This window comes from Heterodontus francisci, chromosome 12 (assembly GCF_036365525.1).
Source record: "Heterodontus francisci isolate sHetFra1 chromosome 12, sHetFra1.hap1, whole genome shotgun sequence".
Lineage (NCBI taxonomy): Eukaryota > Metazoa > Chordata > Chondrichthyes > Heterodontiformes > Heterodontidae > Heterodontus > Heterodontus francisci.
Window position 1 is genome coordinate 35448739 of NC_090382.1, and position 13427 is coordinate 35462165.

General features: G+C 45.1%; 1 protein-coding gene across 10 annotated transcripts in view; it reads right to left on the bottom strand.

The window, feature by feature from the left end:
• The window catches only part of LOC137375816 (uncharacterized), a 59843-nt gene that overhangs the window by 6241 nt on the left and 40175 nt on the right, over positions 1–13427 (bottom strand). For 5 of the 10 annotated variants that reach the window (XM_068043308.1, XM_068043311.1, XM_068043309.1 and 2 more), the window contains exon 3: positions 4348–4482. The exons of 2 other annotated variants lie outside the window; for them this stretch is intronic. The gene's annotated coding sequence lies outside the window, so the exon portion shown is untranslated. Of the gene's footprint in view, positions 1–356; positions 447–817; positions 2120–4347; positions 4483–13427 lie in introns of those variants that run through there. 3 more of the 10 variants (XM_068043314.1, XM_068043312.1, XM_068043305.1) reach the window with 2 other exon arrangements.

Genomic DNA, 13427 nt, shown 5'->3' on the forward strand with positions numbered 1-13427 from the left:
TTTTTCCTTCACCGAGGATTCCGCTCCACGATTGTTGACAGGGCACTCAACCTGTTTGTTCCATTTCCTGCATTTCCACACTCACCCCTTAACCTCCCTCCCAGAACCATGTTTCTCTGTCCTCACCCTCCACCCACAGCCACCACATTCAACAGATCAATCTCTGCCATTTCTGCCCCCTCCAACGTGATGCCACCACCAAACACATATTCATCTCCTCTCCCCTTTCAGCATTCTGAAGGGACTGTTCTCTCCTCATCACCCTGGTCCACTCTTCAGTCACCCCCAAAACCCACCTCCCCTTCCCACAGCACCTTCCTGTGTAACTGCAGGAGATGCAACTTCTACCCATTTACCTCCAATCTTCTCACTCTTTCCAGGTGAAACTCCGATTTACTTGTACTTCTTGTGCTGTATTCGCTGTTCATGATGCAATCTCCTCTACACTGGGAAGACATCAGAGCATGACAGGCCCCTCTTTTTATTTTTATTTTTAGTTCTTTTTTCTTTTTTCTTTGTTTATTTTATTTTAGTTTGTTTCTACTGTGCCTACCCATTGTTTATTTCATGTTTGTGCTTGAGGCCAGGGCTGTTCATTTTTCTGTCAATTAACACCCTCTCTGTACTAACGCTTTGTCATTTAGCACACCATTAACATACCATTTGCCTTTGCTCCATGACCTTCTGGTCAGTTATTCTCTGTGACCTTGTCCTATCAACACCTTATCTTCTGTTTTCTCTTGCCCCACCCCCGTTTTACTTGCTTAAAACCTGTTACATTTCTAATATTTGCCAGTTCTGATGAAGGGTCACTGACCTGAAACGTTAACTCCGCTTCTCTCTCCACAGATGCTGCCAGACCTGCTGAGTATTTCCAGCATTTCTTGTTTTTATTTAAGACAAAACACAGATTGGGTGATTACTTTGCAAAATTTCTCTGTTCAGTCTACAAGCGTGACCTGGTGTTTCCTGTCGGCTGTCATTTTAATTCTCCTCCCTAATCCCACCCTGACCTCAGCCTTCTACACCATTCTAATGAAACTCAAAGGAGCTCGAGGAACAGCACCTCATCTTTCGATTAGCTATTTTACAGCCTTCTGAACTCAACATTGGGTTAAATAATTTCAGATTATAACCACCACACGCATTTTCTCAGACAGAAGCTATTGGTAATGAATGTGCTATTGCCATTTACATCATCTCTAAACCCATCTTTTGTTTGTTTACTTGTCCATTACCATTTCCTTTTGTCTTGTACCAGCATCCCTTTAGTTATTTAACATCTCCTGCCTTCCACCCAATCATAGAATTTCCATTTTTTTCTCCCCTCCCCTTCCCCTGCCTCTGTACTTGCTTAAACCCTGTTACATCTCTAACTTTTTCCAGTCCTGATGAGATGTCATTGAGCTGAAACATTGGCCTGAATCTTACCGCTGGCTTCAGGACCAGAAGTGGGTGAAAAGTGGGTCCCAAGCCCACACTTGCCGGCAGTGTAGTCAGCTCACTGACTCAAGGACTGCGGGTCAGCTGTCCCTGCTGCTGGCTGAATCAGAAAGCCTGCAGCTCTGAAGCCTCAGCAGCCCCATCAGGAGAGGTGGTAGCTGCTGAGGCAGGTTGGAGACCTCGGGAGCTTGACCAAGTAAGTTAAAAAGAAATGAAAAATTCACAGGGCCGAGGGTCAGAGTGGAAACCTCCCAGGGGAGATCATTGGGGCTATGGGGGCTGCCTTCCCTGCTGGAGGCTCCATCTCTGTGCATTGGAACCTCTGGCTCCAATGGCCCCCCTGGGCTGCTGGAGGGAGGCTGTCTCCATTAAGCTGGTGGCCTTTCCCCGCAGTGGAGGGGGCCACTCCGCCATCAGGAAAATGCCTTGCTGGTGAGACTGCATCACGGAGCCATCCTGACGCAGCTCCTTGCTAATTTATTGGCTCGCCCACTTCCCAGTATGCCATCTGGGGGCTGGTAAAATTCTGCCCATTAACTCTGCTTCTCTCTCCACAGATGCTGCCAGACCTGCTGAGTATTTCCAGCATTTTGTTTTTATTTCAGATTTCCAGCATCTGCAGTATTTTGCTTCCCCGTGGTGCAGGGTGTCACTGCACACACGTGGCTTAGCAGGTGCCACATCTCAATGCTAAGATGTACCAAAACTGCAAAGGTTACACTTGCTGAATGTGTGACCATGCCCAGCACATCGTGTTGGTGAATGCCTGCTATCCTGGCAGCAGTCATGATGCTTTCATTCCATGCCAGTCCACTGTTTCCACAGTATTTCAGCCATCATCATTAAACTGGAGAATGGCTGCTAGGCAACGAGGGCTATCTGCTTAACACCTGGCTCACGGCACCACTCTGCAAGCCAACCACGCTTGACCAGCATGCATACAATGAGAGCCATGCTGCCACGAGAAACATCATAAAGCAGGCCTTCGGGGTGCTGAAGCAACAGTTCCACTACGTGGACCACACTGGAGCTGTCCTCCAGTACTGGTTGGAGCATGTGTCCCAAATCATGGTGGTCTTCACAACCTGGCCATGATGAAGGCACAGCTCTCCAACAGGGATACGGCAAGTAGTTCAGGAGGAAGAGGAGGAAGAGGCAGCCAGCACATTCACATTCTGGCCGGGCTGTCCACGATTGTCTCATTCGACTACAGTTCCTGTGTATAGTACCCCAAATCCCCATTGTATGACATTCACACACCTGACCATCCCTCTGTTACAGATCATCACAGTGTCTTCTTGGCTACAATCCTGAAATAAAAGGCACCACAAAACAACAGTTTCATACCAACTTGATCCAACAGACTATTCCATATTCCATACAAAAGTCAACTGTTCAACCTTGTGCATTCCCTTAGTATCTGTCTTGCCAGTGTCTTTGCCTGGCCTAGTGTTTCTATGCAGTGCTACCTCAGTGGTTGCAGCACGGCTGGTGAAAGGCTGCTGACTTTCAGTGGGGGAGACTGCAAATGGTCTTGTAGGACAACCTCGAGCAGCTCTGGCCCTAGAAAGCACCTTGACATGAGCGGCAGCAATCTGGGATGGCTGGTTGACAGGCAACAGTGGCAGCACTGGGAGAGTGGCAGTGGTGGGAGGACAAATGCTGTCATCCTGAGAAAGTACAGCATGTTGGTGCTCCATGGAGTCACTGTTATTCCCCCTAGGGCGACAATCCTAGTAATCTGCTGAAGTCAGTATGCTGGACTGCTGTGAGACACTGAAAGCCCCTATCAGCTCCTTTGAATGTAGAATTAGGTTGATTCGCAAAGGCTTCAATTTTCCTTTATTTTGGAGCAGATCTTTCTTTTTGTCTCCTGCGTCAATGAAGAACAGGCTGTCTGTCATCTGTCTTTTCAGACACAAGATCACTGGGATTACAATTGGCCTCAGTACACTTGCTTTCTGGGGAAAACAAGGGAGGGGACACAAGGGGGAATGACAGGAGGGAAGGAGTGGAAGAGGGAAGGAGTGGAAGAGGGAAGGAAGGAAGGAGTGGAGGAGGGAGGGAAGGAGTGAAGGAAGGAGCCATGATGGCAGCAGTTTGAGCCTGCATGACAGCAACGTGAGATTTTATGACCTCAGTCTGAGCTTCCACTGCAGCACTCAGACATTGCATATTTTCTGCTTGTGATGCACTGAAAGCTGAGACATCAGTTATCAAGTACTGCATCATGGTCGGGTCAACAAGTGTTCTCATGGAGCTTGCCACCACTGCCATGCTGGAAAGGATGGGCTCCAAGCTCTGTGCAAAGGCCTGTGCAAAGTTGGTGCTGGACTCCTCCCTGCTCTTTGGCAGTAACAGCAGGCTTTCTGGCAGTCCTGCCAATGGACTAAGCATTTCTGTTTGCATATCCAGTAGCCTTTTATCGTACATCACCCCAGTGATGTCCTCATCTGAGTCCTCCGCATCAGAACTTGTGTGCGATCTCACCATCTGGCGAGCTAGCACGCATACTAACCTTTCCCCTGCCCTGGCTGCAGGCTACTTGTGCCCGGTATCTCACCACATGCAGATCCAGCCTCTAGGCTATCATCTAAACAACACTTTAAAGTTCACGCACTGCCATTCTCTGAGCTAATGGCTGAGTGTGAGATCGAGTGATAGTCTTTCTTCTTCATCAGTCTCTTGTTTCTCTTGGACTTCAGGTTCCTGCATCAGTTCTTGACAGGTGCCATTCAAAAACACTCCCAACCAAAGGAAAGAATAAAGGCACAAGGATAGGGTTAGGGTTAGGGTGAGGGAAATGGGGAAATAAAGACTTATACCATTTGCCACTTGTAAATCAGGAGATTGTGGGATGACAGGGAAGTGGGATGTGAGAAGGTGAATTTGATAGGAACATACCATTATCCTCTGTGGTTTCAGCTCCACTGCAGGCCATGGCCTCAGTTGTGGTCACACCATTGATTTCCAGCACCATTTTCTCAATGTCCCCTGCCGGTTTAGGTGCTACTGCCTCCCTTTATGGGTCACCTTGTCCTGCAAGAGAGAGTGAAGTGTATCAGTGTGTGTGATGCCATGTGTTTGGGTGATGTGCCTGCCACAGTTGAATAACTGTGAGATGGGTGTGTGAGCCTTGCAGCAGTGCTAAGTGTATGATCATGGAGTCAATGAACGTTGGTTCTGAGTCAAAGTTGATAGAGATTGTTGGCAGGTGAATTGAGCAGTGTGTAATGCCAGTGGTTAATTTGTAAGAAAATGGCACCTGACGATGCATCACTGACCTTGACCACTCATGTGAGGCTGTTGAACTTTTTGCAGCAATGCATCCAGGACCTTCGAGCTAGACTGCTGGCATTGACTGTGACAGCGATCTACTCCCACTGCCTTCATAATGGCTGCCTGGAAGATCTCCTGGTCCCCTGGGGGAAGAGAATCACTCTCCTCCTGTCTACCTCTGGCACCAAGCCCTCCAGTGCAGCACTGGAGACACTAGGAGCATGCTTTCTGGCCTGTCGCACCATTTCCACTCCTCTTTTGGCTCATAAACTCCTCTTCAATCAGTTCCAGAAGCTGCTGCAGCCAAAATGCACCTCTCCTTTAAGAGGTGCAGGCGGGCTTTCAGTAGTGCAGGCTAGCCTTATGTGGTGCTTGCCTTGCACGAACTTGAGTCTCCTGCTGAGCCACTCAGCAGAGTGCTTAGTGCTGGGCTGCGGCAGCTATCATTTAAACTAACAGGCAACACCAAGTTTGTGTGCTACCTGCATTGCTACGAACAAGTGCAGGTTATTCTTGCATTGCGTTACCCACGTTCAATTACTGGCCTAATCCAATTCTCCCCCCATTGTGTCAGGATCATTTCACTGCACAGATCTTGACAAAATGTATCTCCTTATCCCTGAAATAGATACTGCGGATTGGTTGGGAGTGTTTTTGAATGGCACTGTAGACTTAACTGGAATGGAATGTAGATGAAAAACTCCAGCAACACAGACATGCCTTGGAAGCAGGAGCTGGTAAGTGGGCGCTTTTCACTGTTCATAGTTCCACCTCCCTCTTCAGCTTAGCTCTCAATTAGCAGGCTGTGCCCTACTCAGTATGAGGCCATTAGAAGTACAGAAAGTGAAAACCTGCTGCTGACAGCGTAGGCCAACTGGAACCAATTAAACATTTATAGAGTCTGGCGGGAAGGGAGTAAGAGGTCAAAAAGCAGGGCCAAGGGGAAGTGGATAGATATTCTGGAAATGAAGCTAAAAAGAAACTCTGTGATTCTCACCATCATTAAATCTCCCCAGCCAATGAGACATTGTCCAATTGATTTAAACAACACAACAAGCAGCAATGTACATTTCTGAATATAGTCCCACTCAATGTTATTCATCCTGATTTGGTGCATTTATATTGTCGTATTCGGACAGAAAAACCTCACATAGTTTATGTCTCTGGGTCTCTTCGGGAGTATGAATATATCACTCCCAAAGGACTGTGAATTCAGCTGTGGCTTGGTTAGTAGCACTCTCATCCCTCAGTTAGAAGGGTGTGGGTTCAAGCTCCACTCCAGGACTTTAGCACAGAATTCAAGGCTGACACTCCAGTACTATACTGAGAGAATGCTGCACTGTTGGTGGTGCTGTTGCTCAGCTGAGAGGCCCCGTCTGCCCTCTCAGGTGGGTGTAAAAGATGGTATTATTCTGAAGAACATCAGGGTAGTTATTCCCAGTGTTCTGGTCAATATTAATCCCTGAATTAACAACACAGAAACAGATTATTTGATCACTATCAGATTGCTTTTGTGGGAGTTTGCTGCATACAAATTGGCTACTGCATTTCCGACATTACACAACAACTACACTTCAAAGAGTACTTCATTGGCTGTAAAGTATTTTGAGATGTCAGGTGGTTGTGAAAGGCGCTATATAAATGCAAGTCTTTCTTTCCTTATTTTCTGGTCCAAAATGTGTAGTAAAAGCATCACATCCCATTCAGCACTTCTGCAATACAGATGTGAAACATCAATTTGGAAACAGTCTGATGATAATCACAGGACATGTTTGTGTAATCTACATACGAACATACGAATTAGGAGCAGGAGTAGGCCACTCGGCCCTTCGAGCCTGCTCCGCCATTCAGTAAATTCATGGCTGAACTGATTACTCCACATTTCCACCGACCTCCAATAACCTTCCACCCCTTTGCTTATCAAGAATCTATCTACCTCTGCCTTAAAAATATTCAAAATCTCTGCTTCCATCGCCTTTTGAGGAAGAGAATTCCAAAGACTCACGACCCTCTGAGAGAAAAAATTTCTCCTCATCTCTGTTTTAAATGGGCGACCCCTTATTTTTAAACAGTGACCCCTCGTTCTAGATTCTCCCACAAGGGGAAACATCCTTTCCACATCCACCCTGTCAAGACCCCTCAGGATCTTATATGTTTCAATCAAGTTGCCTCTTACTCTTCTAAATTCCAGTGGATACAAGCCCAGCATGTCCAATCGTTCCTCAGGAGACAGCCCACCTATTCCAGGTATTAGTCTAGTAAACCTTCTCTGTACTGCCTCCAACACATTTACATCCTTCCTTAAATAAGGAGACAGTACTCCAGATGTGGTCTCACCAATGCCCTGTATAGCTGAAGCATAACCTCCCTACTTTTGTATTCAATTCCCCTCACGATAAACAGTAGCATTCTATTAGCTTTCCTAATTAAGTGCTGTACCTGCATACTAACCTTTTGCGATTCATGCACTAGGACACCCAGATCCCTCTGCATCTCAGAGCTCTGTAATCTCTCACCATTTAGATAATATGCTTATTTTTTATTCTTCCTGCCAAATGGGCAATTTTCCACTTTCCCACATTATATGCCATTTGCCAGATCTTTGCCCACTCACTTAACCTATTTATATCCCTTTGTAGCCTCCTTATGGTCTCTTCACAACTTACTTTCCTACCTAGTGTCATCAGCAAATTTAGCAACCATACCTGCGGTCCCTTCATCTAAGTCATTTATATAAATTGTAAAAAGTTGAGGCCCCAGCACAGATCCCTGTGGCACACCACTCATTACATCTTGCCAACCAGAAAATGACCCATTTATGCCTACTCTCTGTTTCCTGTTACCTAACCAATCTTCTATCCATGCCAATATGTTACCCCCTACACCATGAGCTTTTATTTTCTGCAATAACCTTTCATGTGGCACCTTATCAAATGCCTTCTGGAAATCTAAGTCCAATACATCCACTGGTTCCCCTTTATCCACAGCACATGTAACTCCCTCAAAGAACTCCAATAAATTGATTAAACATGATTTCCCTTTCACAATACCATGTTGACTCTGCCTGATTATCTTAAATTTTTCTAAATGCTCTGCTATAACGTCTTTAATAATAGCTTCTAACATTTTTCCTAAGACAGATGTTAATCTAACTGGCCTGTAGTTTCCTGCTTTCTGTCTCCTTCCCTTTTTGAATAAAGGAGATGAGCAAACCAGAGCCACAAAACCAACCAGGGGTTCAACTAAAATATTTATTGGCTGTTGCAAGGGCCCAAAGGAGAATTGTTGAAATAGTCTCAAGCTCAATATGATCTTTGGAGTTGATTATTTTTTAAATTTTACATAATGACTACATCAGAGGTAATTTTTAATATAGTAACTCCTACTTAATATTAACACATTTGTGGCTTCACCATATTTTGCATTTTTTTAAGTTTAGAATTAGCTTTGAAAGGAGTGATTACATGAACTGACAGGACTGTATGTCATAGCTGTGGGTACAGAATATTGGGTGACGCCTCATTAGAAAATCAAACCACCCTGAAAGCAACCAGCAAGAATTTAGGAGACTAATTTTCAATTCTTTAAGTGAAAGCTTATAGTATTTGCATACAGAAGAAATATTCAGAGTTGTATTAACTTGTTAGTTAAGATGAAATTGCGGGCGAAAATAATCCAGGAGCAATACTAATTGCGTAATTAAGGTGGAGACCATTTCATAGTTTGTCTTACAGCATTCCTAGTGAGTGTTGAAAGCTAAAAATGAGTCTTTGATGACTGCTCAAGAATGAGAAGCAGCTGGATAATCTACCCTTTTGCTTTTATTTTTGTTTTGGAGCAATTGTACAGCAGATCAACTGTATCATCTAGTAATAAACTGTTGCACTTTAAATGTAAGTGTCGCACAAATAGATCTATCACATTTTCCAGATTGGCTCAAATTTCCCAAGGAGATTTTCTTGAACAAGGGACACATTGCCACTCTCCACTTACACTAATTGCTTCAAAACTGAGCGACTTAAAATCACTTAATCATTCTCGACTTATCATGATAGACTCCCAGGAACCAACCGATAAACTTATAAACCTAGTAACTTTCAAAAGGGAACTGGATAAATACTTGAATGGAAAAATTGACAGGACCATGAAGAGAGCAGAGGAGTGGAACTAATTGGATAGAGGTGTATTATCTGCCTCAGGCACGATGGGCCAAATGGCCTCCTTCTGTGCTGTATCATTCTATAATTCTATATAAATGCTTTGCCACAATCACTTACGTCACTACCTTGCACATCTTCTCTCACAAACTTCTATCATACCCTCCACTTCTCATACAATGGGAATAAATGAGATATAAAAATGTATATTATGAGATTGATTCGGGAATGATGTGGTCATTCATAATATGAATGGGATTTACTTTGATCTACTGGAATTCTGAAACAGAAAATAATCAAAAGTGGCATGGTCTATTGAAATTCTGGAGAATGGGAATGAAGAGGTGCTGAGCTGTTTGTTATAGATGCTTTAGGGGGGGATGACAAAAAAAAATAAAAATGTTTTGCGCAATATTTTAAAGTTGGGAGAGAAGTAGCATGGCAGAGGGGTTTAAGGAGTACATTCTAGACAATAAGGCTAATAATGTGTCACAAATGATAGAGTGGAAAATTAAGAAGATGGAGTGCTCAAGATCTCAGGCCAGAGAACTGGAGAGCTTGGGCTGGGATAAAGGGCTGCTGGAGGTTGCAGAAGTAAAAAGGGCAAGACCACGGGGGATGTGAGGGGTGGGGGGAGCTGTAAACAAAATTGAGGATTATAAATTCTAATGCTTTTGGAGAAGGGGAGCCAATGGAGGACAGGGTTGATGGCGTGTGGAACTTAGTGGGACAGGATGTAACTGGCAGTCTTAGACAAGTTGGAATTGGTGTAAGGTGACGAATGGGAGGTTGGGAAACAAGCCAGTGGAGAAGTTCTTCTTCTTCTTTGGCCTCCTTGTCTCGAGAGACAATGGGTAAGCACCTGGAGGTGGTCAGTGGTGTCAGTCGCTGCGAGGCAACTATGAAGTGACCTCTCCATGGCAGGAAGGCAAGGCTAAGGGAGTGGAGAAGTTAAGTCTAGGGATAAAAAATCACGAATACTGATTTTAGTGGCCTTGGGGATGAGGTAAAGAACAAAGAACAGTACAGCACAGGAACAGGCCGTTCGGCCCTCCAAGCTTGCGCCGATCTTGATGCCTGTCTAAACTAAAACCTTCTGCACTTCCGGGGACCGTATCCCTCTATTCCCATCCTATTCATGTATTTGTCAAGATGCCTCTTAAACGTCACTATCGTACCTGCTTCCACCACCTCCCCCGGCAGCAAGTTCCAGGCACTCACCACCCTCTGTGTAAAGAACTTGCCTCGCACATCCCCTCTAAACTTTGCCCCTCACACCATAAACCTATGTCCCCTAGAAACTGACTCTTCCACCCTGGGAAAAAGCTTCTGACTATCCACTCTGTCCATGCCACTCATAACTTTGTAAACCTCTATCATGCCGCCCTTCCACCTCCGTCGTTCCAGTGAAAACAATCCGAGTTTATCCAACCTCTCCTCATAGCTAATGCCCTCCAGACCAGGCAACATCCTGGTAAACCTCTTCTGTACCCTCTCCAAAGCCTCCACGTCCTTCTGGTAGTGTGGCGCCCAGAATTGCACACAATATTCTAAGTATGGCCTAACTAAGGTTCTGTACAGCTGCAGCATGACTTGCCAATTTTTATGCTCTATGCCTCGACCGATGAAGGCAAGCATGCCGTATGCCTTCTTGACTACCTTATCCACCTGCGTTGCCACTTTCAGTGACCTGTGGACCTGTACTCCCAGATCTCTCTGCCTGTCAATACTCCTAAGGGTTCTGTCATTTACTGTATACTTCCCACCTGCATTAGATCTTCCAAAATGCATTACCTCACATTTGTCCGGATTAAACTCCATCTACCATTTCTCTGCCCAAGTCTCCAACTGATCTATATCCTGCTGTATCCTCTGACAATCCTCATCACTATCCGCAACTCCACCAACCTTTGTGTCGTCCGCAAACTTACTAATCAGACCAGCTACATTTTCCTCCCAACATTTATATATAATACAAACAGCAAACATCCCAGCACTGATCCCTGCGGAACACCACCAGTCACAGCCCTCCATTCAGAAAAGCACCGTTCCACTGCTACCCTCTGTCTTCTATGACCGAGCCAGTTCTGTATCCATCTTGCCAGCTCACCTCTGATCCCATGTGAATTCATCTTTTGTACCAGTCTGCCATGAGGGACCTTGTCAAAGGCTTTACTGAAGTCCATATAGACAACATCCACTGCCCTTCCTTCATCAATCATCTTCGTCACTACCTCAAAAAACTCAATCAAGTTAGTTTGACACGACCACCTCTTCACAAAACCATGCTGCCTTTCGCTAATAAGTTCATTTGTTTCCAAATGGGAGTAAATCCTGTCCCGAAGAATCCTCTCTAATAATTTCCCTACCACTGACGTAAGGCTCACCGGCATACAATTTCCTGGATTATCCTTGCTACCCTCCTTAAACAAAGGAACAACATTGGCATCAATATTGCATCAATGGTCCTGCAATTGTTGTGGGTTTTCAAACTTATCTCTGGATCAAACAGTACATTGAGATTGTACATTGTCTGATTTAGACCAACCAATTAGCCACTCAGAATTAGAAGAGGTAGTCGAATGATGGAGGAATGGAGTCTGGGTAAGGATACAGGACTTTTGGTATGATCTAAATAATGTGACTTCTGTCCTCCCAGTGTTCCACTAGAGAAAATTCGGGTTCATACATGACTTGATCATGGACTTCTTTGTTACTAAGATCATGACCATCCAATCAGCTGCCTCTGCTGCGTCCCTCTCTTCCACGAGCCCACCTGGCCAAATTTCCTCTATTGCTCCTCCCTGCCTGAGCCCTGAACTCGCATCTCTCTAGTTTGTCTCCTATCTCCCCTCATGCCCTCTCTGAGCTCATCTTGTCCATGAGACCCACCTCCTGTTCCTTTAATCTTATTTCCATTAAAATGCTGATCACCCAACTTCCCCTTCTGGCCCCTATGTCAGCCGATATTGTAAACGGTTCTCTCTTTTCAGGTGTTGTCCCTCCCTCCTTAAATCTTCTGTCATCACCCCACTCCTCAAAAAAACAACCCTTGACCCCTCAATGCTTGCAAACTGCTGTCCCATCGCCAATCTCCCTTTCCCCTCCAAAGTCCTTGAATGTGTTGTCACCTCCCAAAACTGTCCCCATCTTTTCCGGAACTCCGTTGTTCGAATCCCTCCAATCAGGTTTCCACCTGTGCCACAATACCAAAACAACTCTTATCAAACTCACAAATGACATCCAATGGAACTGTAACAAAGGTAAACTTTCCCTTCTCGTCCTTCTCAACCTGTCTACAGCCTTTGACATGGTTGACTGCACCATCCTCCTCCAATGCCTCTCCACTGTCGTCCAGTTGGGTGGGACTGCTCTCACCTGGCTCCATTCTTATCTATCACTTGCAATCACTTGCAATAGCTTCTCTTCCTGCTCCCACACCATTACCTCTGGTGTTCCCCAAGGATCTATCCTTGGCCCCTTCCTATTTCTCGTCTACGTGCTCATCTTAGTGACATCATTCAAAAGCACAGCGTTAGTTTTCACATGTATGCTGATGACATTCAGCTCTACCTCACCACCACTTCTCTCGACTTCTTCACTGTTGCTAAGTAATCAAACTGCTTATCCGATACCCAGTAATGGATGAGCGGAAATGTTTCCAATTAAATACTGGGAAGAGTGAAGCCATTGTTTTCGGTCCCCGCTCCAAGCTCCATTCCCTAGCTAACAATTCCATTCCTCTTCCTGGCAACAGTCTGAGACTTAGCCAGTCTGTTTGTAACCTTGGTGTTACATTCGACCCCAAGTTAAGCTTTTGACCTCATATCTGTACTATCACTACAATTGCCTATTTCCACCTTCATAATATCATCAACTTTGCCCCTATCCCAGTTCATCTGCTGCTGAAACCCTCTATCTTGCCTTCGTTACCTCTAGACTGGACTATTTCAACACACTCCTGGCTGGTCTCCCACATTCTACTCTCCATAAACTTGAGACCATCAAAAACTTTGCTACCCGTGTCTTAACTCACACCAAGTCCTGTTTCCCTATCATCCTGTACTCGCTGACCTACGTTGGCTCCCAGTCAAGCAACATCTTAATTTTAAAATTCTCATCCTTATTTTCAAACCCCTCCATGGCCTCATCCCTCCTTATCTCTGTAATGTCCTCCAGCCCAACAAATCATTCAAGATATCTGTGCTCCTCTAATTCTGGCCTCTTGTGCATCCCTGATTTTAATCGATCCACCATTGGTGGACGCACCTTCAGTTGCCTAGGCTCCAAGCTTTGGAATACCCTCCCTATCCGCTCCACCTCTCTACCCTCTTTCCTCCTTTAAGACACTCATTAAAACCTACCTCTTTGTCCAAGCTTTTGGTCGTCTGACCTAATATCTCCTTTTGCTTTCTTATGCTCCCGTAAAGTGCCTCGGGACATTTTATTATGTTAAAGGTGCAGTATAAATATAAGTTGGTGTTGTTGATGTTGTACAAACAATCTGCCAGATGGTCATGGAGTCAAGGATGGAGATGCAAGTCATTA